The sequence below is a fragment of the Rhinolophus sinicus genome, linkage group LG02, assembly GCF_036562045.2.
Source record: "Rhinolophus sinicus isolate RSC01 linkage group LG02, ASM3656204v1, whole genome shotgun sequence".
Classification (NCBI taxonomy): domain Eukaryota; kingdom Metazoa; phylum Chordata; class Mammalia; order Chiroptera; family Rhinolophidae; genus Rhinolophus; species Rhinolophus sinicus.
This window is the reverse complement of record NC_133752.1, coordinates 138,583,856-138,609,270: the sequence shown is the minus strand read 5'-3', so window position 1 is coordinate 138,609,270 and position 25,415 is coordinate 138,583,856. Positions and strand designations below refer to the sequence as shown.

The window sequence follows — 25,415 nt, the reverse complement described above, 5'->3', positions numbered from 1 at the left end:
AGGCACCAGAAGTCCTAAGTGTCTAATTTTCCACTTTTATTAGCTAAATATCTAATTTTCCATTTTTCTATCTCCCAAAGTCCCAGGCTCATGTGAGGTCCATGCATCCACTTAGGAAGTGCTTTGTCTATACGAATGCACTGAGAACAGCGTTACATTATTTGATGCCTTGAGGTGGATCATGTTAAAAATTATTTCCAGTGTGAAGCTATAATCAAATAATTAATAAGACTTATAGCAATAATATATGCTTCAAATTGGTGATAAAAGCAACCTGCTCAATGAGAGATGGCGTACTCAGCTATTAAAAATCATATTGCTACAGAAAAAGTTAGCTATCTGGTATTTCAAGGCCACAATTCATTTCTTATATTTGAACTGAAACCTTTAAAATGAAAACCTACACATGGGAAATGAATGATCAATTTTTCCTTCCTAGGTCATCCTCCTTTGGAAGAATAGACTTTTGGTCAGAAGACAAAGGACATGCTTTTCTCTGGAGAAATAGCTCCCCATTGATACATAATGAGCAGATGTAGAATCCTTAAGTAGAGTTCCCGCCAGTAGTGTGAGCCATGTCAGCACAAGCCAGCTGGTCCTCGTCTATTTTGCAGTCAAAGAAAATGGGAATTTCGCTTGTAACCCAGTTTCCAAGAATAAGAGGATTCGATCTAGACCAGGTGTGCACATGGGCAGAATGCCCAAACCCAGGTAATTTTACAACAAACCTTGCTCAGGTATAGCCAGCAAAGCTGTGGCAAGCAAGCACAAGGCCACAGTTGCTATTTCTGCAACAAGATTACTCTCTGGGAGACATCCTTGGGTTTCCTCCCCCAATTGGTAACCAAATGTTCAGGGAGCAAATTAGAGTCATGAAAGTCCACTGGAATGGTGGACAACTCGTGTTGTGATTTCTACCATTCATTAAACCAACACTGGTATTTCAGTAATCAAATGCGCATTCAGGGCAGCCAAGAATGTGGAAGGCAGGGGTGGTGAGTGAGGAATTACCAAATAACCTTCACCTTTGGTCCATTTGCTTCTATCTATGTAATCTTGGAGTTGGGATCATATTTATTAACACACATAGCAGGCAGAGTTTTCAGGTATTCACATGTAATTGTGTAGCAAATTGTGGGCAATACACTTTGCTTTTGTCTAACTCAGAAAGGTGAACTGGAATGAGAGTGATTTTTCTGGATAATTCGATCCAATGGAATAATACCCTGGAGTCACGTGGTGATGTTAAGGTTCCTGCAGCTCATGCCTTAGAACCCAGTTACATGGGAGACCATGTCTGAACAATGTCCTTTAAGGAATTCAGTAACTAAACTCCACTGGATAGGAGCCAAGACAAGCCTCTTTAATGCCAAATTCCACTCTAGTGGGTCATGTTATTAGATGGCTCAAGTGAATTTGGGCCAGGAAAAAAGGGGCTCCTTTCCCTCAGTAGTTGGTTTTTTTGTCTGAATTATCCAGATAATTGCCTCACTTTTCCAGTTTCTTTTGCCTGCATGAAGTAGAGAGGCAGCTCTACTTAGATTTATCTTTTGTTATAATAGAATCATTACCTGTAATTCTCAGAAATTCTCATGAAAATGTATAACTTTTGTATATGTCAAAAAGAACCACCTAATTCCAAATGGCTATTTATTCTTTTATAATTTTTTTCATTTGTTCATTCTGATTTATTCAGAAAATATTTACCGGACAAACAAAACACATATCCTTATGTATAGGGCTCAATTATTCAGAAATCTCTCATCAGCTGAACAATCTTTTAAGTGTTATGAAGCACCAGGAAAAAGTGAAAATTTTTGGAAAAGTTCTCCTATGTTTCTTTAAAAACAAAGAGACTACTAACCACTATGCTATGTACCTGAAACTAATATAATATTGAATGTCAACTGTAATTGAAAAAATTTAAAATTAAATAAAGCAGTCATGGGGATGTAAAGTACAGCATAGGGATATAGTCAATAATATAACAATAATATAACAACTACGGTATATAACAGATAGGTACTGGACTTCTTAAGCTATATGTTTAATTACTATGTTGTACACGAGAAACTAATATAATATTGTATGTCAACTGTAAATAAAAAATTAAAATTACTTAAAAAAATAAATAAAGCAAATGGGTCAAAATATAAAAAGTAATAAAATAAAAACAAAAAGACTGTTTCTTTAAACATAAAAAGTTGAACTTCTAAAACAAGTGTATTATTTGAAGCCGACACAGAACATTTTGCTTGAAAAGATTTCAGGCATTAACATTTAGTGCTGATAATATTAGTTCCCCCAAATAGTATCTGTCTTTGAAGACTGGAGAAGTAGAAACCCTTATATTGTGTCTTTTCCTCCATTGGATGGTTATTTAAATCCAGGCCACTTGTATCCTACTTACTCAACTCACCAGGTCACCCTGTAGAGTCCGAAAATATGAAATGAGACTACATGCAGAGTGAAGTTTTTCTCTCTGCCTCACCCCTCAGTTCTGCTCTCTCAGTACTCATTCCCAAACTTAGGAGCCCATTGAAAAAGAAAGCAATTCATGCTTGAAGGTAACCCATGTGGTATGTATCTCTTTTTCTGCTATGGAATTGATAATTGCTGTCTTACTTGTCTCTTGTAAGCAATAACAACAAATAACAAATGAATATCCCCCTGCTGAATAAAAGAAGTTATGTTACCCAAAGGTCATGTAGAGGGAAGTTATGTCCTAAGGGTGCTAAGACTCATTGTTATATTTGCTGGTCATTTTCAGATCTTTAAACATGGTCTGCAGTGACCTGGAAGCTGGGAATTGAGGTAAGAGGGCGGACAAACAGTTACATGACAATAAAGCTAGGAGGCTCACCTGTTATTTGCCTGGAGGTGTTACTGCTCTCATGAGTGACATCAACACGATTCCAGCTCTTCAGAAGGGGTCAAGCAGAGGACAGAAAATGTTGTAGGGAGATTCTAGCATCAGATGAGTAGATGCATTAGGTGATCATAAATTATTTAACATTGAAGTTGTGTGAATCCCAATTAACATTGTTACTTATTGTTGCACTTTTTCATCCTTTGTGCATACAAGAGAATGTAAAATGTAATGCACATACAGAAAAGTATATACATCAAACACCTGTGAAATCACCATTTAGGTCAAATATAGAACATAGCCGGCACCTTTGAGGTCTTCCCATGACCTTTGCTGATCACATGACTACCATCCTGACTTATGGTAAATACCTCTTTTCTTTATAGATTTATTCCCTAAGTATGGATCTCTAAGCAAGATGGTATAATTTGCTTGTGTTCTAAACTTTATATAAAAAGAACCATATACTTGTAATGTTTTGCTATGTTTGTTCTGTATTATGTTTCTGAGATTGACTTGTGCTGTTTGATATAATTGCCCTTCATTTATTTGTGTGGTTGGACCCAGATAAGTTTCAATGGGTGAAGGCTTAGGCAAGTCCTGAGCCTCTATGACTTCGTACTTCATTAATACTTCAGCAGGACTGATTACTGGGTGTTCAGGTTTCCACTGCAGAGAATACAATCCCCTCTTGCTAACTGAGATTGGTAGAGATTTACTGCAGATTTTTAAGTGGCATGTAGCATCATTGAGAGGACTGATAAAACTGTGTCTAAGGTGAGCCTTTTGTAACCGTCCTTCCCTCTCCTCAGCTACACCACAATCCTGGGCACCCAAGCAACTCCTACCACTCTAGGATTGGGACTCTTCAATCTCCAGCATCAAGTTGTCACTGCCTTGATCTTGAAGACACTGCAATTAGAAACTGACCTGATTAAGAAAGTACCGTGCTTACAAAGCCACAAATGCCTCAGACCCCAGAATCATTCTGTGCCTGATACAAATGCCACCAGCAAAAATGAATAGCAATGAATGTCAACTGTCATTTAATATATATATGGTGGAGTACAGCATAGGGAATAGTGTCAATGAAATTGTAACAGCTATATACGATCTCAGAGGGGTAGTAGATTGGGGGAGGGGTGTTACCACTTCGTGAGGGGTGTAAATGTCTAACTATTACATTGTTTTGTACACCTGAAACTAATAAAAATAAAAATTTATTAAACTTGGGGGAAAAAAAAGGATGTTCCTTTGCCTTTTGTCTTGATACCTGAGAAAGGTACCTATGCTAGTGACTAAACTTCTGCGGAGATTGCCAAAAAAGACAAAACACTTCCATGACATGCTTACCCAGCAGAAATAACAAAAGCATATGAAGGCATTTGGTTTGTAGAGCCTAAAAACATCTGGAATTTTAGCTGAAGTAGGTGGGAAAATGTAATCTTTAGCTTTCCAGTCTGTGTTATACAGGAAAGCACATTATAGCAATGGTTTTCACACTGGATATCAGGATGCATCATTAATTAATAATGAAGTACTGGATAAAATGAAATAGAACAGAACAGAAATTTCAGAGAGCATCAACTCAGTATAGGTAAGTACTGTTTTATGCAACACACACATATGTGTATATGGGATTACAATGTAAGACGGTAGGTTGAGTTAAAAAAGAAGTTTGAAAACCACTACCCTCAAAACAGGGTGGAATCGTTGTTGAGTGTCATTCCACCATATCCACCATAACTCCTGCTATTGAACATGGAAAAATAAACACGTTCAGCAATGAGACACTTGGCAAGTCTTGTTGGCCAGTGTCTTCTAACAATCTCCTTTGGAGCATTGTCGTGTCTGGATCATCCTTTCAGTCTGACGAATGAGACAAAGCTGCCAGCTTACATTAAGTCTTCTCCACAAGTTTCTTAAGTTTAGCTAAGATCAGCTCCAGAAAAGATAGAGCGTGGCAATCTGTGTGTTGCAAATAACTGGCAGAGTGCTACGACTGCTGCCACAGATGTTTGTGTCCACCTGTTCTGCTTTTGAAGTCATCCTCCGTGAATCCCTTAGGTATCTTTCTGAAATACAAACCCGATTATTTCACTCTGTTTTAAAACATTCAGTAGCACCCTTTGACTTATAGCTGTGATTCCCAAACTTGAGGTGTTTGTTAAAATACAGATTCCCACATCCTCCTCAGAGATTCTAATTTAATAGCTTTGGGATGGGGCCCAGGAATCTTTACTTTTAGTGGGAACCTCTGGTGAATAAAAACCAGACTCCTTAGCATGAAAAAATAAACAATTTGGCCCCACACCAACCTGGCCCTGCCTCAATTTTTCCAGTTTCTTCCTCCTGTTTCACCACCAGTCCCCCTTTCCTCTTTCCTACCCTCCCCCAGATAATGAATTACTTCTGTATCCTTACATTATCACATGTTGTTTCTTTTGACTGGAACATTCTACTCATTCCCACTCTCATCAAATATTTCCTAAGCTCTTACTCACTTTAAATAACTCAGCTCCAATATTACCTCTCTAGGAAACCTTCTCTTATATGCTAATAAAGTTTATGTTCTTTTGTTACTCCATATATTTTATACCTACTTGTATTATATAATACATTGTTGTAAATCACATTGAATTGCAATTGTTTGTTGATACTATTTTTCCTACTAAAACCAGAAGCTTATTGGATATAAACACTGTGTCTTCTTGGTTTTTTGTATTTCCACTGCCCGGCACATGTAAAAGTACTATCAATATTTATATATGATATAGGGATGGCTAGTTGGATGGACACATGGTTGGATGAATAGAATCGTTTCTGTAAGATATGGTTTTCATTTGATATTATTCTTCAACAGAGATTAGGACTATTACTGCTGGAACAGCTGGTCTTCCATCAGGATAGCTGATGCCTGTGGAAACAAAGCGGAGTATGTGCTAAGACCAGGTTCTACAAGATTTAGCATATGCCATCCACGGATGTCAAGGCTGGAGGGCAAGGGTTTGATTAGGAACTGAATTTTGGTGAAGTTTCAAAATATCTTCCCTCAAAGTGCTTATCAGTTAGGAGAAGGAAAATGGTGACTTTATGGTGGAGAAATTAGTAGACATCAATTTGACCCAGCGAATAATAACGTGTGAGTTGTGGGACAAAGTGGCCTCACGGGTGCCTTGATGTGATATCCCAAGTAAAGCACATTATAGCATTCCTGCAAAGGAAACATGGCCTGATTCTGGGCATGAGAAGTCATCACACAAACTCAGATAGAGAAAAATCTACAGAATGAAAAGATGGAAAGACCAAAAAACTATTCCAGATTGAAGGAGATTAGAAATGCATAGCAATTAAAAGCAGTGCATGCTCTTTGGTTGGCTACTGAATCAGAAAATAAAGAGACAGTATTGGAACAGTGGGAAAAATTGAGAGTATTTTGTGAAATGGATGGTAGTGTTGTATTAATGGTTTCTTACTTGGTTGTACTATGTTTATGTAGGACAATGGGTGCTTTTATTTTTTAATAGATATTGGAGGAATTAAGAGTGATGAATCATCAGGTCTGCAATTACTCAATTACTGCTAATGTGGTTTTAAAAAGAATAATGAAAAATGATAATGAAATCTATCTATCATCTATCTATCTATCTATCTAGCTAAAGAGATGGAGATGGAGCAATGTGGTAAAATATTAATAATTGGAGAATCTGGGTATAGAGGATATGGGAGTTCTTTGTACATGTCTTAAAATTTTTCTGTATGTTTGAAATAATTAAAAAATAAATTATTGATTTCTACTTGTGGCCAAGATGGAGTAACAGGGATTAGAATTACCTTCTTGTCTCAAACAACTGCCAAGGCAGCTTGAATTTGTAAAACAGAGACCCTGGGACAGAAGAGAGACAGACCCTCACAGAAAAAATTCTGGAGATCTGCAGAGAGTTGTTTTTAAATATTCAGCAGAGCACTGATCAGCATACGTACATCTCTTCAAGGCTGGAGAAAGCATTAGAGAAAAAGTATTCAGCACTCACAAAGGGCCAGGAATAGCGTCTATTTCCACCAGCCAGACTGGAAGACCTCATAATTCACGGGGCACTGGGTAGAGTTAGAAGGATATCGCCTCAGTACTGGGAGCATATTACCAAGATTAAATGCTGTTCTGGTCCAGGCTAATAAACCTTAAAAAGTAAGACTCACCCAAAAGGATCAAAATGTTTCCAAGAAAATTAACTGCATCCTTGAACAAAGCTCAAGAATATTTATAGGTATACAGAAATATCCAGGACCCAACAAGGTAAAATTCACAATGTTTGTCATCCAATAAAAGAGTACCAGGTATTCTAACAAGCAGGAAAATATGACCCATAATGAGAATAATCAATCAATTGAAACCTACTCTGAACAGACACAGATGTTAGAATAACAGACACATATATTAAAAAGAGTTATCATAACTGTATTCCAGAAGCTTACCAAAATAGACATATAGAAAATGTGAAAAACAAATACAAAAAAATCAAACAACTTGAGCTAAAAACTACAATGTCTGAGATAAAAAATACATTGGATGGAATTAAAAGCAGATTAGACATTATAGAAGAAAAGGTTAGTGAACCTGAAAACATAATAATAGAAGCAATCCAAGATGAAACACAAAGAGAAAAAAGTATTTTTAAAAAGTGATAAGATCTTCAATAGCTATGAGAGCTTTAGCAGCCGAATGTGCATGTAATCAATCCCCAAAAGAGGAGTGGATGGAAGAGAAAAAATGACTGAAAATTTATAAATTTGATTATATCTATAAACCCACAGATCCAAGAGTCCCAATGAACTCCCAGCACAAGAAACATAAAGAAAACTACACCAAGACATATGATAATCATATTTCTCTAAAGAAGTGAAAAATAGAAAATCTTAAAAGTGGCTAGAGAAAAGCCACATGTTACATACAGAGGGACAAAGATAAGGAAGAGATCAAATTCCTCATCTGAAACTATGTAGGCAAGAAGACAGCAGAGGAACATCTTTGAAATACTGAAAGGAAAATAACTATCAATCTAGAAGTCTATACCTAAAGAAATAAAGACCTTTTTCAATCATACAAAAGCTGAAAGAATTTATCACCAGCAGCACCTCACTATAAGAAATGTTAAAGGAAATCCTTCAAGCAGAAGGAAAATATTATCAGATGAAAATATGGATCTCCTCAAAAGAATGAGGAGAACCATAATAAAAACTGTGGGAAAATAGATATAATTTATTTTATTTTGTTTAAATTAATTTTAAGACTACATATTTGATTATTGAAACAAAAAATTATAACAATCTACTATGGGGTTTATGACATATGTATAAATAAAATGGATGACAGCAATATCATAAAGGCTGGGAAGGCAGAAATGGAAGCACATTATAGATCTGGATAAAATAGGAATATTTTTAACAACTCTATGTCAATAACTTCATTAACTATAATGAAATGGTTAACTATTTTGAAAGTATTATGAAAGGCATAATAAATCATAACCAAGTGAGGTTTATTCCAAGAATGCAAGTTTGGTTTAAACATTCAAAACAAATTCGTGTAATTCATCATATTAACACACTTTAAAAATAAATTCATTTAATCATCTGAGTATATGCAGAAACAGCATTTGATAAAACCCAACATCCATTCATGGTTTAAAAAAAAAACTCTCAGCAAACTAGGAATAGAAGAGAATTTCTGCTTAATCTGATAAAGACCGTCTTGAAAAACACACACAACAACAAACCCTAGAGCTAACACAATACTGAATGGTGAAGACTGAATGTTCTCCTCCTAAATTCAGGAAGAAGAAAAAGAAATGCCTTCTACTACTACTAAACATTGTACTGGGCTTAGCCAGAGCAATGAGACAAGAAAAAAAATGCATTTATTTTGGACAGGAAGACTCAATTTGTCTTTATTTGCAGAATGCATGGTTGTCTATGTAGAAAATCTGATGTAATCTACAAAAAAACTACTAGTGCTGATAAATACATTTATCAAGCTTGAAGGATAAAAGATCAATATCAAAATCAATTGTATTTCTATATATTAACAATTGGAAATTGAAATAAAAAATACTATTTGGGATACCATTAAAAACATAAGATACTTGGTGATAAATCTAGATAAAAGGTTGGCAAGCCTTGTACACTGAAAACTACAAACTATTTCTGAGGAAAATGAACTATGACCTAAATAAATGGAGAAATATACCTTTTCATGGGTCTTAAAGTTCAGTATTGTTAAAATGACAAATTTACCTATAGATTTGATACAATACCAATTAAAATCCTAACAGGCTTTTTGGGGGAGTAGAAATTGGAAAATTAATTCTAAAATTCATATCGAAATGCAAAGAACCTAGACTAACCAAAACATCTTCGAAAAAGAAGAACAATGTTGAAGGGCTGATACCACCTTATTGTAGACTTATTGTAAATTCTTTATATAGACTCATTATAAAATTAAAGTAATCAGGAAACTAGCATTGGTGTAAATATAGACAAATAGGTCAATAGAACAGAATAGAAAGTATAGAAATAGATCGACGCATGTACAACAACTGATGGATATATGGTCAGAGCACATATGGACAAGTAATATTTAAAATAGGTGTAAAGGCAATTCAGTGGAGAAAGAGTAGTCTTTTCAAAAAATTATGCTGGAAAACATATGCAAAAACAAAAACAAACAAAAAAACCCCCAAAACAAAAACTTGGATTCAAACTTAGAACCATATAAAGAAATTAACTCAAAATAGATCATCAACTTAAATGTAAACCTAAAACTGTAAAAGTATAAAACATAGGCAAAGATATTTTAGAAACCATACCAAATACATGATCTACAAAAGAAAAAAATTGGACCTGATGAATCATTAAAGATTTTAGCATTAAAAACTTGTAATATTTGAAAGATATTGTTAAGAGAATGAATGCACAAACCACAGACTGGGAGGAAATATTAGGAAATCATTCATCTTATGAAAGATTTGTATCCAGAATATATTTTTAAAACTCTCAAAACAATAAGAAAACAAACAAACACATTAAAAATTCAGTAAAAAAATGGACCAAAGATTTCAATACTTCACTAAGATACTTCACAAGATACTTCACCAAAGAGTAGTACAGAAATGGAAAATAGGCACTTTTTATTAGGGAAATGCAAGTCAAAACCACAATGAAATACCATTGACAGTGACAAGTTCTTTTGTCTGCCCTAATGGATGGATGTCTGCAGTTGCACATATTAAGGAAATTACAATGGCTAAAATTAAAAATGCTGAACATGTCAAGTATTGACAAAGATATAGAACCCTCAGACATTATTGGTGAGAATGTAAAATGTTATAACCAGTTTGGAAAATTGTTTGGCAATTTCTTAAAAAGTTAAACAGAAACCTATCGTACGATCTAGCCATTCCACTCCTAGGTATTTACTCAAGAGAAAGGAAAGCATACATCCATATAAGGATCTGTACTTGAATGCTCATGGTAGTTTTATTTGTGATAGCCAAATGTCCATCAACAGGTAAATGGGTAAACAAATTGTGGTACATCCATTCTGTGGACTACTAATCAGCAATGTAAAGGAATGAACTACCGATATACACAAAAACATAGAGGAATCGCAAAAGAATTATGTAGAATGAAACAACCTAAACAAAAAAGAGTATGCTGTAAGCACATCTATAGTGACAGAAAGCAGATCAGTGATTGCCTGGGGAGGGGTGGGTAGAGAGGAATCGGAGGGAGAGATTACAAAAAGGCATGAGGAAGATTGATTTTATATCCTTTAATTGACGTTCACTATCATGATTATGCAGTGATGGTTTCACAGGTGTATACATTTCTCAAAACTTATCTGATTGTACACTTTAAATAAGTACAGTTTATTATGTAAATTATATCTCAGGAAGCTGTTTTTAAAAAGCAATAAAAAATATTAATGAGCCCTTTATAAGCAGATAATGCATGTTAAGCAAATTAAAAACTGGCAGAACAAACTGGTGAGGTAGGAAATATGTCTACTGGATACCCTTATAAAAGAAAAAAATTATAAAAACAACAAAACAAAACACCATTCTCATTCTAGGTTTTACGTCTGTAGGGTAAATGTTGTACATTAAAGGCACATCAGTATAGGTAGACATAGTCTTGAAAAAGTTAAATATTCCTCATGTTTGTCATCATCGTGCTGAAGAAGAAAACTACACTGTGAAGTCAGGACTTAGGCAGGCAGGAGAGGATTACTTATCTCTCTTTAGACTTTGTGCTCTAGGGTCTTGTTATTGGGGACAACATTGAATTTCTGCCAGGGGATACCCATCAATGGGTCACTCCCCAGCCTCTCAATAACTCCTCCCCCAGGAGAAGTGCAGTGACTTATCTGAGTGATGAGTTTGGAAATGGAAACAGCTTCCTTTCCTCCTACCATCCTCTGGAAACAGCTGCTGTTACATGACATGAATTCTCCTCTGTTCCTTCTCGATGTAATTTTTTTTACAGAGACAGTCTGCCTGCCCCCAATAATGGAGAATCCTGACAAGATTAGATGCTGCCTGAACTGGGACTGGGTGAGTAAGTCCGTGATTCTTCTGTTCAATATCAAGAAGGGTTCACCCCCTACAGATTCAAGCCACAATTTCCTAGATCAATTTTATCATTAAACAAGGAGGTGTTTTTTGTCTTCATTTGCTGATGACTTTTATTTCTCAATTGGTTCAAAACTTGGTGGGGATTATAATAGATAATCCCTCCTTTTTACTCTCTCAAAGATGCGGTAAATCTGGACACGAAGGTCAAGGAGAGCTAGAGTGCCCGCAGGGGCACTATTGCATGGAATTAGGCTATGAACTAGGCAGGAAGATGTCCCAGAAGGGAGCTCCAAGCTGCAAATAAGGAACTGATTTTGGATTTTGAAGAAATGGTCTAGCCTAGATTTCACTTTTTAACAGAGATTCAGACCAAGACCTTGTTTTCATGTCTGGTCTATTAGAATGGTAACGGAAAACAGTGTTCTCTCCCAGCCCTTAGTTCACATCACGTATGGGCCTGACAGCCCTCGCTAATGAAGTAGTAGCCTGAAGGATTGAATCAAGGCAATCTCACACCACAACTTCTAGAAAACAAAAAAAAGTAACGATGATGAAAAAAACAACCTTCTATAATTTGGTGTACAATGTTCAGAAACACCTCTCTTTTCAGTTGTACAACTAAAAATACTAAAGTGTTGGGAAAAAAAAAAAATCCATTCTGTCATAGGTGTCTTGCCCATATGTTCATTTATTTCTGCTCTTTGGGTCCTTGAAATTGACTTGATTCATGTCCATTTTTCTTCAATTCATTGAACTTTCCCAAATATTCCCATTAAATTCCTTTCTGTGCTCAGGTTAACCAGAATTTCTTTCTGTTGATTGCAACTGAGAAACATTAATTGACATGTCTTGCTTCATTAGATACTCAAATCTTTTTTTTTTCTGATCCCAGGAATCAAAATTATGCTAAATACATTTGCAGGTGTCTCTGTAATGGATATAAGAGCTGTACATGTTCACACACACACACACCATTCATACAATAGATTTTTTTTATACGTTTTTTTTTAAAAATCAAATCTTTACATTTCCCCCATTAGAGCAAAAATTGCATCTCTAGATGGCAGTTGAAAGATACAATAACTGCATCTAAATGCAGTGGCCATGGTTTCCCCTATGAAACTCAAATTCTCTACTGATTAGGTGGAAGGCTATATTGTAGGTCCCTACATCTCTGCTGCTTTAGTGGAAATAATTTGGAGGGGGCGGTGCTCCGACTCCATGAGGTTTTGTGTATCCTCAGTGTCCATCCGAGTGCCAGTCACATGCTAGGCAAAAAGTCAAAGGGGTCATTTACCATATCCTCCCGCAGCATCACTGCTGGGGAAGCACTGTAAGTCGAAGGCTAAATTCTCTATGGGAAAATACTGTGCAGTGTTACTTTGAAAATTGCAGAGACAGCTCCCATAGAGCTGATGTTCCTGCCTTTCACCCACAGATCATTATCCTTACTTTGCATTCATGGTAAGTGAATTAAAGTTCTATTGCATAAACTGCTGACCACCTTACACTGGACTGTCTTTTTATGATCCAACTCTTGGTTTTACTTCCATATGAAAAAAGGAACCAGGTTCCCAAATGTCAGACGATTTGAGCTACTCCAGCAGTTTTGGAGATTTCTTTTAAAGAAGTATGAACAACATATGCCTTCAAGATTCAAAGCATCTGCTCAAAGCATTTATATTTTGTGTCCTTGATCTGTGAGCAGATTGTAGAATAATTCTCTGCCACCTGAGAAGGGTGGTGTTCTTGGATGATCTGCAGATATTATAGAGACTGCATTTCTTGCCGTTGGAATGAGCAAACGCTCTCTACCCACATTGGATAGAGAGCATTTATGTTAGAAGCTGTCTCTTTAATTTCTAATACATGTAACAATATCGTGGCGTTGTCTTTTCTGACACCATTGCAAATACCAAATCCTAGACAGTCAATAGGTGCATTTTCCTGGAGGTCATCCTGCAACATGTCACCCAACGTTTTTAGATGGCATGTTGTCAAGACAGCATCAAGTGTTTTTACCATGCGATATAAATAGCAAGCTTCCAATCAGACTTTTGATTCTTTTGTGTGGAGTTTATAGCTTTGAACAATGACTATTTTCAGTCAGTTAGTGCACTGCCAATAATCCCGTGAATTCATTAAATATTCTAGTCTTGTGTGGAGCAGAATGCTTCTTATTGTGATGAATGTTTGAGTTCCATAGATGGTCAGAAGCAAAGTACACACATATTGAAGGGCTTTTGTTGAAGCCAATATTATTTTGTTGGCTTCAAGATAGTTTGAAGGCCTCATTTGGTTGTAGAAATTTCAGAAAACACGATAAATGATATTAAGCTTGTCCATATGCTTCCAAACTGTCATTAAAAACAAACAAACAAACAAACAAACAAAACAAAAAGAAAAGAAAAAACAGCAACACACCCTACACACACACACACACACACACACACACACACACACACGTTCCAGAGTTTGATTATAAGTATATTTTAATGGGTAGAATTAATATTCATTGAAACATAGTAGTAATTCCTGAAATGATTTGCATTGCCTGTCTTCTAGTTGTGCTTGTTTGATTAAGGTGACATTTTGTCCCCAGAGAAGGTATTCAACATCTGCAAGTATTATAGAGAGAACTTGACTTCTTCAAAACTACTCTGGATCCCCTTATCTACCCTGTATCCTGCAAGGTCAGGAAGGCAACTGGACCAACTTTTCCCTCCAACTCCATCCTCCAACTCCAACTCCACCCCCATCACCCACTATGTTCTTGGTATATATAACAATAATAGTTCTTTATTTCCCTGGCCTATTTTAAGCTATTAACAAATAAAAGCCACACTTCTGAACCTCCTATTGCAGCAATGCTCCAGAATTGAAAAAAAAAAAAAGGAAAAGGCCATCGTTGTCTCAACTATCTGTGCAACTGAAGTGAAGGCTTAACTTAATGCTCTTCAGCAGTGCAATAGGAAAACATCCATCACCCAGTGACAGGTTGGTTCGTCTGCCCTAACGGACGGATGTCTGCAATTGCATACGTTAAGGAAACAGTTGACCACCCTAAGGATACAATTAGAAATCTCAGAACTTCAAGAAAGTAAGAACTTCTGCAAAAGGGGCAGATTCTTCCAGAACGCAAAAGTTATTTCCTAATTGTGTATCTCGTGCATTTCAAATTCACTTTAAAGTTTTAGTCCTTGCTATTGCTGTCTGGTGAGTGCCATGTGGCACTCGATGCATTAGACTTTTGACCTTTCACTCCTGAAACAGTATAAGCAAAATGGCTCTCATTGCTCACCCTGTGTGGAGGCAAGCTGGCGTTGGGAGCCCACGTGGAAGTGCTGGCAAAGTGGTGAGAGGCAGTCTCCAAAATGGGACTGAAGCATGCAGGATTTCTGTGTAGCAGCTTTAGTGCACACTACTTCCCTCTAATCTCTGACACAAACTTCCCCTCATTCTCATCTTCTAACTTGCCTAGAAAGTAGCAGTCTTCATATTAGGTCTTCTTCAATTTCCCACTGTTGGACCTATAAACCTGTTTTTATTTATCCACACCCATTCCTTCCATCTAGTTATAAAAAATAATCACTGTCAATATTTATTGAGAATTTATTACACAACAGGCAGGTTTATATATGAGTACTTTGCATATGTAAACCCAATTAAGTCTCACAGTCTGTGAGATAGGTACCTGTATAATCAATATTTTGTAGATGAAGCCACTCAAGGACAGAGAATCTAAGCAACTTATTTAGTCACACAGCTGGGAGGTCGCAGAGCCAGGATGCAAACACAGGTATCCTGACTCCTGTCTTATCTAGTAGAACAGAACTCTGTACCAAACTCATGTACCAAATGAGGAGGCCCACCTGCTGTTGATTAATGCCTCTCCTGTGCTCTCACATCTGCCTTCTGTAAAGATTATTGAGCACCCTCTCTGTGCCAGGGGTATGTAATGGTCCGCAAAAGCTGTTAAACAAGTAGTCGCACTAACGCATGCATAACTAAGCAATGCACTAACAGGAACACATATAATAAAAGGGACTTGACCTAGACGGGGGGGATCAGAGGAGGCTTTCCAGGAAAAGATATATTTACCCTGAACAATGGAGGATGGGTAGAAGGCACCCTGAGGGAGAAGGGGCAAGGACTGTTGTTATGGAGGAAGCAGGAAATGTCAAAGATGAGCCCCCAGCTCATGGATGGCTCATCTGAAGGCCAGTCACTCACTATTTTTGGAAGAGGAACATGTAGGCGAGTTTCTTGACTGGAAGTCATTTTATTATATAGTATTTTATGTATATTGTGTATTTAAATATTTTAACAAATATATAAAAATATATAACAACATATGTATAGATAATAGATAGATATACACACACACATGCATGTGGGTGTGTATGCACGCATGCGTGTATCCCCAACCAAAGGTAGAGAACCCCAAACAAGAGAACCAATCCTGAAACATTAAGAAATAGATGGTAGAGGGGGAAGAGGAATAACCAAGGAGCCAGAAGCTCATGATTCTAGTTCCAGTTCAGCAATTAACTCACTACCTAAATGACCCTGGGCCTTGGTTTCTTTATCTGTAAAGTGGAGATACCACCGCCTGCCTTGGTGTAGCTCCCAGAGCCATTGATTGTGAGGATTCAACGATATTATTCATTGAGGGGAACCCGCTTTGAAAACATTCCCATGCTTTGGTGAAGAGCCTTGGAAAGCGCCGGTTAAGTGGAATGTGGAGATTCCAGGGACGTTCGCTGCAGTTTCCTCTGCATTATTGGATTTCTTGTTGCAAAAAAAGTGTGTGTGCTTTGTGAACCAGGATTTCAGAGCCCCAGACTTCCTTAACAAGCACAGCACATGTCCCCAAGGGTATACAGTACACACTCCCCTTTTAACAACTTCACGTTTCACTTAATGCTCAGCGTTTCTGCTTCAAAATGAATGCCACCCCACGGCTGGTGTTGGCTGTGTGTGCCAGGTTGGTGTTAGTTCTTTTTGTCAGTGATTAACGCGGTTGAAATTGGTTGAGCAAGGCAGAGAACTGCTATGCTACTTGATAAAAATAAAATACATTCTTTCAATAAAGAGAGGGAGTAAACAGAAAGCAACTGACTAAGGAGAAGAAGGGTGGTCTTGACAGCTACAGAAGAGAATTTAAAGTTTGGCATTGGAGGCTATTGGCTTCCTGTCCTAAATGTGACATATTGAATTGTGTGATTTGGATATGAACATATACACACATACATACTTATGCTTCTATACACTTCTCTTTGTGTGAATATGTAATTATGTGTATTTATAGTCATAGCGTACCCCTTACAGACTTCAGCAGGCTCTCAATTATGCTAGAGTAATTACATACTTTAAGATGATTTCCTCCTGTCATTTTAAGAAACTGGAAGTTTTATCTATTTTAAATTTATTTCTATTGTTTTAAGTCAGGATTTTTAGCTGTAAGCAGCAGTCAGAAAGCCACCTAGGAGAAGAATTTATTCAAAGGCTTTTGAATACTCATGGAATTGCCAGATAACTCAGAGCACAAGATTCTGAGCTCTACAGACAGGAAAAACACCCAGAATCAAGCTGTTGAACTACTCTGGTAAGCACGGCTGCTATGACCCCTAGACTCTGCAGCTGGCATCTCTTAGGCTGCCAGCTCTGAGCACTGGATGCTGCCTCTGGCACTGCTGCCCCTGCTGGCTCAGAGCCTTGATCACCCTGAAGCCGCCACAACTGCCAGAGTGTTCGTCATCGTCCAAGCTCCTTGCATCACCAGTTCCAGATTCTAGGTCTGTGATGGGTGTATTTGATTGTGGGAGCCTGGGTCACATGCTTGGGCCCTAGTTGTAAAGAAATGTGGGAAACAATGAATATGCATCATTTCCAGCGTCTCTGCCAGTTAATAACATGCTCTTCCACCAAAAATCCCAAGGTGGAGAAGGCTCCAAATATGGGTAAGGAGTTCAGATGTTTGTCAGGCCACCAAAAAGAATGACAAATGTCCCCTGTGACAGAGTAGTGCTAACAGGGGCCAATTCCAAAGACAGAGGCTTGAGCCTGGCCTCATTTTCTATGAAATGTCTATGAGAAAGGGAGTCTACACAATAGATATCTGGTCTCAGGAAGAGTTGCAGTCTCCCAGGAACCCCCTGATATATCGCAACAGTAAGAAAGCAACACAGCTCAAGCCTGAGGACCAGCTAGTTCCAGGAAGGTTTAAACAACAGAAACTTGGATAAAGAGCAAAAGTATAACCACTGATATAAAACATGTGATATATATATATTTTAATTGGATTATCAAAACATCACTCACTTTCTTTCCCCCGAGAAACATTGTTTCTAAAAAACAACTGATCCACCAGGGTCTCTAGGAGGAGATGGATTTTACTGAAAGGTTGTTTGGACTCTTAAAGTTTATGAAACAACACTTCTGATAGGCTGAGGAACTTCCTACCTCCCACTGTTCGACAATGGTGACAAATTCATCTGGTGAGTTGTAAAAAGCTCCCAGTCATTCAGTGAAGTTTGCTGTGCCTTGAGCCAAAAATAAGAAGGCCTGCTGCCTCCTGAATTGTCATGTCTTAAACCATTTGTAGCGTCCTTGTGATTCTTGAGAAAATTTTAAACAGGCAACAGGCTCTGTAAAAGTTATGCTCTTCATGGAACCACCTCCTTGACCTTGGTGAGGAGGTCTGGTTGGGTAAGGAGTCCTGGCGAGGGGACCTGAGTAAGCAAACCTTTGCGAAGACCCAGCTCAGGCATAGCCACTGGATCCTCACACCAAGATCTTCCCAGAACGAGTCTTTATAGGACTTGGGTCTCTGAGTGTGGAAAGCTGGTTGGGAGCCAGCACACTTTCTCCGGAGACACACAGAAACGTCAGGGTGCAGTATCAAACAGCTTTTTTTTTTCCTCTTTACTTAGTCTCTATTCACCCTTTAGAAAAAATATTTTAATGTCCATTTTAACATCCCACAATTGCAGAGCGGCCACCTGTCACCTCTCCGCAGATCAACAACCATAGTTACCCCCGAGTCTCTAGAAGAAGGTCCCGCTTGCAGAGGAAGCAATTCAGCGGTCCTTTGGAAGGCAGCCGAGCAGCAACGGGAGGCCTATTAAATCCACAATTTTAGACTCTCGGGGTGGGCATTTTCTCGTGGCGTATTAAGTAACACACCTACTCAAGTTACTCTGTGAACTCAGTGGACAGCTGCCCTTTCAGCGAGAAGCGAATGCTTGCGCTGCATTCGGGCCACTGCACTCCCTACCCCCACCAAGTTCAAGCATAGACTCTTTAGAGAAGGATGAACTGGAAAGAGCAGCGAAGAAGGAATGAAACCTGAATAAAAATTCCACCGGCCAGGATTTAACCAATAATGGAAAGTTTCAAGTGCTTGGGGGTTTACCTCCAGAGTCACAACTGGAGAAAAACTGCATTAACCCTAAACAGAAATAGAAGCAGTTAGAAGGGTCCACTCAAAGATGGAGAAATTGTCTCCATCTTCACATTCATCTTTGAAGCCATACCTGAGTCAGAATAGAAAACAATGGTTCAGGGAATAGATTCTGGAGTCAGAATAACATGGGTTCAAATTCCTTAAAGAATTGGCATGACCTTGCACAAATCTTGTTTAATCTCTCTAAGCTTCATTTTTCTCTTTCGTGATGAAAATAATAGAATATCACCTCATAAGGTTGTTGTGGGAAATAAATGAGGTATTAAATGTGAAACAGGTGATACTTACTAAGCACACACTATGTATCAGCGATTTTAATGTTTTCATGGACAGTGGTAGACCCATGTAGTTAATACATCCCTCTTTCTTCTGCTTGGTGAATGAGATATCATTTCCTTTAAGGCGGGTCATGTGCCGTTCACATTTAATATTTTATTTCTAACATGTTTCTATTTAATGAAAAACTTAGAAAGAAAACGTCATTCTGTGCTTATTTTGTGCTTTGTGAAGTAGGTGCTCTCTCCTCATAGAACGCCCTGAAATGTTTTTGTTTTTTTTTTAAATTGAGGTATAATTGACATGTAACATTATATTAGTTTCAGATGTATGACATGATTCAACGTTTGTATATATTGCAAAATGATCACCACAATGAGTCTCATTAACATCTGTCACCACACATAGTTATAATTTTTTTCTTCTGATGAGAACTTTTAAGATCTACTCTCTCAGCAACTTTCAATATGCAATATAGTATTCTTAACTATAGTGACCATACTATACATTACAGTTATTTATTTTATAACTGAAAGTTCGTACCTTTTGACGCCCTTCACCCATTTCACCCACCCCCCTTCACCTCCTGCCTCTGGCAACCACCAATCTGTAATGAATTCTTAAGAAATCAAATAAGAAGAATTCTGTGTGAGAGGGAAAATTTAGTACCCCAAAAGGGAACCCAAGAAGGAAGGTAAATAAAGAGAGGAAAATGTGTGGAAATACCATTTACAGGAAGACCCCCTTTCCCTCCTGTCTAGACTGAGTAATATAACATTGACCGATATAGAGTGTCATAGAAATGCTAATGCATAATGGAAGCGATGATCGGCCTTGAATAAAGTTTACCTCGGCTTTTATCGTGCATTCCCTTCACAGCATCAAGTCCAACTTTCTGTGGTGAGGTAGAAGGGCATGAAATATAGATTGTCAGGCCTTTGGGGATTCTGAGGAATGAAAGGTACTTAATAAGGATAAAATTCATCCTGGGCTTATTACTTACCCTCTTCCATCTCAGCGTCTCTTGTATCATGAAGTAAGTTTGGCAAGAAAGTAGACGAAAGAAAGAATCGTTTTAAATGATGGAGCAGGAAGTCTGTTCCTGGGCAAATTTTGGCAAGTTTGAGGATAAACTAGGAGTAAGATAATGAGACTAGCTCAGCAATCCTCCAACTTTTTTTATCCGTTATCCCTGTAGAGAGCCTGTTTGGTCTCTCCTATTAAGGAGAGAGGTAAAGGAATAGCTTTCCTTTGTTTTTCCCCAGAAGGAAAATATGGTATGAGAGGCAAGATCAGAACCTAGGAGGACACAGGAGGTGAAAATGAAAGAGGGAGTTGAAAGGAAAAGGGGACTTTGGCAGATGTGTGATTTGGAGAAAAAGGGAATCAGAGGTGATAATGTGGAAGGAATCTACTAATATACTTTACGTCATATTTCTGTTCAGAATTTTAGAGCTCTGATTTCTTTCCACTTTGGGAATTTCCCCACAGCCTTTCAACATATTGTGATTCCCTATTTGAAAACATTTGACAAAAGGGTTATGAATTAACAACAGAAAAAACTCTGTGCTCCAAAGTTGCAATTAAAAAAAAAAAAAAAAAGAAAGACTTGACTTCTGACATTTCCTACTTTAAAAAAGAAACCCCGTTTTTCATAGGGAGCACTAAACAATGAAAATGAACTTACACTTTTTAGGTTTTTTATTTTTTTATTTTTTTAAGAAAAATCCTTTTCAGATGCACATTCAGATTTACAGGGGCTAGGAAATGTCTCCAATTGCTCATTTGGAAATTACAAGCAAATCTTAGATTCAGAGACACTTAGATATGGGAGATACCATGAAGGTCAACTCATCCAGAGTCCCCCTGCTGCAGAAGTCCCCCTCCATGTATGACACCCCTATATGGTGCTAACCCAGCCTCTGCTTGATCTTCTAGACGTGGCAAACTCAATAATTCCCAAGACAGATCAGTGCTTGGTGAGACGCTATCATGTCAGAAGGTTCTTTTTGAGTCAAACCTACCTCCTCCCTTTAATCCCAACATCTATCAATTGGATCTAATTTGGTACTTCCTAACTTCACATCCTAACTCTAAAATTAATAACTCTTCTACAAAATTGTCTTTAAATATGTGAAGACAGTTCTCATTTCCCTCACTAGTTTTCTCTTTCCCAGGTAAAGGGATAGCCTCCCTTTCTGCATCCATTTCTCAGTTGATATAATTTCCAGACAATTCCTCATCCCCATAACTCTGTAGAGGTTTCTTTCTTCTTTTACGTTTTTTTCTGTTTTAAAGGGAAAACTTTCCTAGAAGAGCAAACAAAACGTTATTTTCCAAGATCTGATTGGGCTTAACCATTCCATACACGTTATGGCATGTGATAGTGGACCATAAAATTTTTTATTGCTTTGCATTTGAATAGAGGATGACTACATTTGTTAAGCAAGCTCTTTCCAAACAAGTCATAATAAAAACTTTACAGCATCCCACTTCATCACATAACTTTTTAATGCTTCTCCTTTTGTTTGGTTTTGGTTCTGGTTTTCAGTCCTTTCCCCCCTTTTCCCCCTTATTGAAGTATCAGAGTTATTCTGGAAATTCCCATGGAGAATTTCAAGTTGAAAACCTGGTCCTAAAACATCTTTTCCTGGAGACCCTCTCCTGGGTTTGGACTGTGAATCAGACTGTGTGGAAATAATGATGCCATCCGCGTGGTAGGGCTAGTGCAGTACATATGTGCCGTATAAAGTCAGTTTATATAGGGTTTGAAATTGTATCCCGGGGTTTGGAAAATGCAGAAGTTTATGTGATGGATATCATGACCACACATGAGGTGTTGTGGAGATACATATGTATCTTAAACTATACATAGCTACAAGAATATACATATCTGTATATACATATAATGAAAAGCTTTAAACTATCAAAGCCTTCAGGCAAATATTTTACAGCTATCTAATAGCCAGTATTTACAACTTAACCTCTTGACTTCAGAAGTTGAGATTTGGCACTGCAAACACCAAGTAAATGCCCGCCATTAGTGTAGGAAATTCACACCATTGACATCAAATAATTAAGGTGGTCTTACTTTAAACATTTGTTCAAATGTGTAGAGGAAGTACTAACATTTTTAAAGCACCAAGACTGATATTGAGATGCTTCTCTCTGAGATTCTGATTTTAAACATTTATCTTTGGGCTAAAAAAAAAAAGAGAGAGAGAGAGAGAGAGAAAGAAAAGAAAAAAGAAAAAGCCTCTGTCTGTGAAAAGAATAACTTATTCAAGTTAAAAGATTTAATGAATCCTTTCCCTCTTCATCACCCACACCCCCTCCATGAAATATTATCAGTATTTGTGGGTATGCTGGGAATAAAATGATAAGCCAGTCAGTTTAGCTTCAGTTAAGGGGAAAGACTCTGTAACTACTTTAAGGTATCAAATCGGGAACAGTTGGAAAAGCAAGCTTGATTAAAGACAGCTAACATCATTTCAGGAAGGGGAGTCGTGCCTAACTAATTTGTCGGAATTCTTTGAGGAAATTACGGCCCCAGTGAGCTGGTTGGGGGAAGGGAGGAGGTTATAGTCTGAGTTTTTCAGAAAGGGTGCTACAGAATTCTCCACTGTTGGTTAAAATGTTTAAAGTCTGAAGTCATGGAAGTGTAAGACAATTGGCATATTGGATTAAAAACTGGCAAAAGGGGAGGAAAGAAAGGGTAACTATGAACAGAAACGTTGTCAGCCTTGAAAACAGGATCAAGGAGGGACCAGAGGAGAAGCTGTATTTAGCATACAAACCTGGGCTTTCTAGGACACCACAGACACCAAACTGGGGTTTACCAGAGGTGTCCCTCTGGGAAATTTATATGCTAGGAAGTGGAGTGGGGGTGGGGGTGGTGGAACTCAAGATAGAACGGGGCCTAAAGGAGACAGATTCTTTTTGTGGGGACTTTTCCTTCGCTTAAAAGGTACTACATTATCATGTCCTGGTTGTCGGCCTGAGGTACATAACTCTTTCCTTCCTTCCTTCCTTCTTCCTTCCTTCCTTCCTTCCTTTTTCCTTTCTTCCTTCCTTCCTTCCTTCCTTCCTTCCTTCCTTCCTTCCTTCCTTTTTTCCTTCCTTCCTTCCTTCCTTCCTTCCTTCCTTCCTTCCTTCCTTCCTTCCTTCCTTCCTTCCTTCCTTCCTTCCATCTTTCTTTCTTTTGAGTCTCCAAAATAAATGCACGAAGCAATTCTATTTGACTCCAACCCTACCATAGCATGAACCCAGAGCAATCTGGATATATTCTAAGATGAAACTTCTTTTTCCCCTTTCTGAAGTTGGTTAAAGACATAAGATAATTCATAAAACAACGTTTTATAACTCACTCTTAGTGATGTAATATTCTGTTGCCTAGAGATGAATAATTCGAATTGAGGATTATGTGGCCCTTTCCACCCCATCCACCTTCACGCTGTCCCCTGATTTGGCTGTTCCTTTTCTTATTAGGGTCTCTGGGAGGGTCCAGAAAGGAAAACGAAGGTTCATCAAAATTAATTTGTTTTCAGGCCTTACTCACTTTCTATAAGACAAGTGGAACTCTAGGGGAGTAACTGATTACCTTCCTTTGACTGTTTTGTTCTGCAGGATTACAGAAGAAAAAAAAAGAAATTTGCTGTACATATACACCCCAAACAACCTCGTCTCACAGGTTCTGGATAAAATACAGGTTTTCTGCGAAAGAGACAACCCATTAAATCTTTGTTTTGAATTAGATTAACAAGTTTGAGGAGGGGAATATCAGGAAAGTAAATTTTGATGAAGACTCTGGGGGGAATGTTTTCAAGGAACCAATGCCTCAGGGTCCAGGCAGGAAACACTAATGAGGAAAGAGGTGAATGCCAGAGAGTGGAAATAGGGAGCCTCTGGTGCCTGCAGAGCACACACCCCCAGGGAAAAATGTCCACATCCAGAGACATCTGGAGCACCGGGCTGGCCAAACCATCCCATCTGCTGGCTGGATTAGGCCCTTGGGCCGCTTTTGTGGGACCTCTGGATTAGAGCAATGGTTTCCAAACTTTTGAGGATGAGAACCACTTTTCAGTGTAGAAAAAAAAAAAAAAAGAGGTCTCCCAGTATAGTAGTTTCATATCTGATGACGGAAACAATTCACAAAAACAAAACATTTTTGATGCATAATTGTAACGTGTGAAAATGAATGTTGTGATAGCCAGTGAGCCTGGTGCTCTGAATGAGATTGAACAGGAAGTAGCCCTTCCCCAGTCTCATAAGCGAGGTATAAAGAAAAGAGGTGATCACTAAAGAATCTGTTTGCTGACAGCAAAGAAGTGGTACTGTGGAGTCGTATTGGAAGGACGTCTGATTCAATTTTGGTCGAGTTCAGCGAGGACCTTCCCAAAGATGAGACAACTCAGCCAGGATTAAAGTGTTGGTGTCAATTGGCCAGAACTTGGCATATGTGTGGTATTTCAAGGAAAAAGAACAGCCTGTGCAAAGGTTCTGAGGTGAGAGAACAGATTTCCCTTCAGGAAATAAGTAGATCAGTACAGCTAGAGTAGAGTGAGGAGAGAGAGATAGCGATGAGAGTTAAATCTAGAAAGAATACAAAGCACAATCACTGGGCAACTCACACGTGTTATTCACATAGCATATTTACGTGGCTTTAAAATTAAGAACAAAATGACTATATAAATCTTAGAGACCCTGACAAGAATTTCAAGGCTTCCTCATGTTTGTGGTTCACACTTTGGGAACCAAATGTACAACAAATGGAACTGTGTAGCCCCATATCTTAGTTTGCTAGGGGTGCCATAACAAAGTACCACAAATTGAGTGGCTTAAATAACAGAAATTTGTTGTCTCACTGTTCTGGAGCCTGGAAGTCTGAGATACAGATGCCAGAAGGTTTGGTTCCTTCTGAGAGTTATGAAAGAAAAGTCTATTACAGGCTTCTCTCTTTGTTTTGTTGATGGGTGTCTTCATGTTCACACGATTTTCTCCCTGTAGACATGTCTGTCTCTAAATTTCACCTTTTTATAAGGACACCAGTCATATTGGATTAGAATCCACTCTAATGACCTCATTTTAACTCATTACCTCTGTAAACTCCCTGTCTCCAAAATAAGTCACATTTTGAGATACTGGGTGTTAAGACTTCATCATATGAATT

The 25,415-nt window shown here is 38.0% G+C and overlaps 1 long non-coding RNA gene across 1 annotated transcript in view; it reads right to left on the bottom strand.

Annotated features, from left to right (window-relative positions):
• Positions 1-25,415, bottom strand: part of LOC109447781 (uncharacterized) — a 424,051-nt gene that overhangs the window by 8,149 nt on the left and 390,487 nt on the right. The window contains exon 9 of the long non-coding RNA XR_012493921.1: positions 2,864-2,921. This is a non-coding gene — a long non-coding RNA (uncharacterized LOC109447781). The remainder of the gene's footprint in view (positions 1-2,863; positions 2,922-25,415) is intronic.